Below are 2,872 nucleotides of genomic sequence, written 5' to 3'. Positions count from 1 at the left end.
AAAAAAAAAAGAAAGAAAGAAAGAAAGAAAGAAAGAAAGAAAGAAAGAAAGAAAGAAAGGAAAAGAAATAGTGCTGACCCTCTCTATCAACTACTTTTATACATGTCCATGCTGGTTAAAACTTTGCCCATTTATTTATTCATTTGTGTGTGGGGGTGGGTGGGGAGTGTATACTTGTAAGCCACAGGTTAATGCTAAATGTCCTCTTTCTTCTTTTCTTTCTTTTCTTTCTTCCTGTTCTAGAAATCATCATGTAAACCAGGCTGGCCTTGAACTCACAGAAATCCAGCTGCTTCTGCCTCCTGGAATTAAAGGTGAGCTGGAATTAAAGGTGTGCGCCACCACACCGACCAACCAGTGTCTTTTTTAGGTTGTTCTCCACCTTCTTTTTTGAGACACTGAACCGGAGGTCAACCCTTGAACTAGCCTAGCCCAGTTAACCAGCAAGCCTCAAGGCTCTTCCCGTCCCTACCTCTCCAGATGTGAGGTGATAGGTGCACAGTTCCTTGTCAGGATTTTTTTTTCCTGGACAAGAATTAATACAAATGCTTTATTTAACAGTTGCGCGCGTCATTCCATGGGCTAGGTAGTAGATATCCAGGACCCTACCAGCAGCAAGGTAGGCACAACCTCCAAGCTTCTCTTTCTGACTCCAGTAGGGTGAGCACATCGCCCTCTCAAACAGAGCCTTTAACGTTTTGGATGATAGAACGGCTGGTGTCATCCATAAATTCCACTTGTACCTGTGTGTACTGACCCTGCGAACCGGTCCTGCCCAGCACTTTGGTTACCCTAGCCAGCCTGATGGGCTGCACGCGATTCGTGTCCATGATGGCGGCGATCTGGCAGAGAGCCCTTGCCTGGATTTTTATATGTGATCCAAACTCAGTTCTTCTCTTTTTGTGTGGCCAGCTCTTTTTATTAGGCGAGCCATCTCCCCGGGCACCCTATCCTTTTAGTGCTGAAGGAAATCCCATCCAGTTCTTCTATCCTTCATCGACTGTCCCATGGGTCAGGCCTCTCCTCCTCCATAGCTCTCTCCTTCCTTCTTTTCTCCCTCCAGAATCTCCTGCGTTCTAGACAAGTGCTCTATCACAGTTACACCTTATAGCATATCACACACACGTGCGCGCACACGCACACACACGCGCGCGCACACACACACATGCGTGCACACACATGCGCGCGCACACACGCGCACATACACACATACGCACACACGCGCACACACACACACATGCGTGCACACACATGCGCGCGCGCACACACGCGCGCGCACACACACACACTATAGCCTCATTGGCACTGATCAGAATGTTCAGTGGTTAAGAGCACTTGTTACTCTTGCAGAGGATCCGAGTTCAGTTTCTAGCATCACATGGTGGCTCACAACCATGTGTAAGTTGCTTCCTTCCTTCCTTCCTTCCTTTTTTAATTTTTTTCTTTTGTTGTTGTTTTGAAACAGGATCCTCTGTGTAGCCTTGGCTGTCCTGGAACTTGCTCTCTAGAACAAGCTGGCCTCCAACTCAGAGATCCACCTGCCTCTTCCTCTCAACCACCGCCCAGCTCCATCTGTAATGTTAGTTCCAGGAGATCCGGCACCTCTTCTAATCTCTGCAGACACTAAGCAAGCAGGCAGTGCTCAGACAGACACACGGGCAAAACACTCACACATGAATAAATGAATAAATCTAAAACATCGCATTATACATCCCAGGCTAACCTCAAACTTTCGGTCATTCTCCTGATGCAGCATCCTGAATGATTGAATTTTAGGTGGAAGGCACCATGCCTGCCTCAGAATCACGTACTCTCCTTCCTCCGTTCCTCCCTTCCTTCCGTCTCTTTAAGCAGACTGGATGTGAAATTTATTCGTGAACATGGCTTGGTGCCACGTAGGGCTCAGCACAGCGGAGGCCCACAGAAGTGCAGGGCCGCCACTTGTCTGGGGGATAGTCGTTCCCTGACCCCATAGTTGTTGGGGATAAACTGCTCCTGGGCTCCCAAGTCCTCAACCTCATATACATTAAACTTGGTAAAGCCTCGGTTCTTTGAGATGCAGATCCTCCGGAGGCCAGAGAACTTGAACTTGGATCCACAAAAGGTCTCAATCTTGTGTTTCTTGGCTTCGCACAGATGTACCTGATGACCTGGCCCAACCACCACGCTCTAGTGCTTCCCAAAGACCCCAAATACCTGTCTAGAATCTAAATTAGGACGGCATTGTGATCAGAGATTAACGTCCATGAAAAAAAAAAGTCTCCAGGGTCCCTTAGGGCAACTCAGACCCGCACCAGGCTGCCCACACTACCAAGGAGGTTGCTGTTTATCTCCATGGCATACTAGGCCCCATGAGGAAATGAACCTGCAGGCCTCATTGGCTGCAGACATGGACTGTAGTTCTCGAATCTTTCATCTTCCATGTATGGAAGGAAGCTGCTTGCCCAGGGCATCCCAGCCTGTGCATACATAAACACAGCTGTATAAAGGGAAAAATTTTCCCCATCTGACATACATATCAGGGTGAGTAATGCCGTCCCTTCCGGTTGCCAGGCAGTGCTGGTATACCTATTGATTTTAGCTCATGATACTGAGAGATTTAATTATCCCAGAGATCTAATGTTCGTGTTAATTTGGGAGAGGGTAAGCGATTTCATTTCTTAAGCAGAGCCAAACATCTGAGAACTGCAGAAAAACTGCCAACAAAACTCTGGAGCAAAGTGCTCCACCCTTGCAACTCGAGGCAGATGGAGAGGGGATTCCTGTATTCCCAAAGGTTTGTGGAGTCTCCTAAGACACCTAAAATAGCTGGGCAGTGGTGGCGCACACCTTTAATCCCAGCACTTGGGAGGCAGAGGCAGGTGGATTTCTG

At 48.0% G+C, this 2,872-nt stretch overlaps 1 non-coding gene and 1 pseudogene across 1 annotated transcript; both read right to left on the bottom strand.

Moving 5' to 3' along the window:
• Positions 1–605: 605 nt before the first annotated feature.
• LOC116078765 lies at positions 606–830 on the bottom strand (annotated as a pseudogene).
• A 1,424-nt stretch (positions 831–2,254) lies between these two features.
• On the bottom strand, positions 2,255–2,387 carry LOC116079397. Its single transcript, XR_004113952.1, has one exon. It is a non-coding gene; the product is annotated as a small nucleolar RNA SNORA70 (small nucleolar RNA).
• Between the last annotated feature and the right edge of the window lie 485 nt (positions 2,388–2,872).

Source organism: Mastomys coucha, unplaced genomic scaffold (genome assembly GCF_008632895.1).
Source record: "Mastomys coucha isolate ucsf_1 unplaced genomic scaffold, UCSF_Mcou_1 pScaffold5, whole genome shotgun sequence".
NCBI classification, from domain to species: Eukaryota; Metazoa; Chordata; class Mammalia; order Rodentia; family Muridae; genus Mastomys; species Mastomys coucha.
This window is presented reverse-complemented; position numbering and strand designations above follow the sequence as displayed.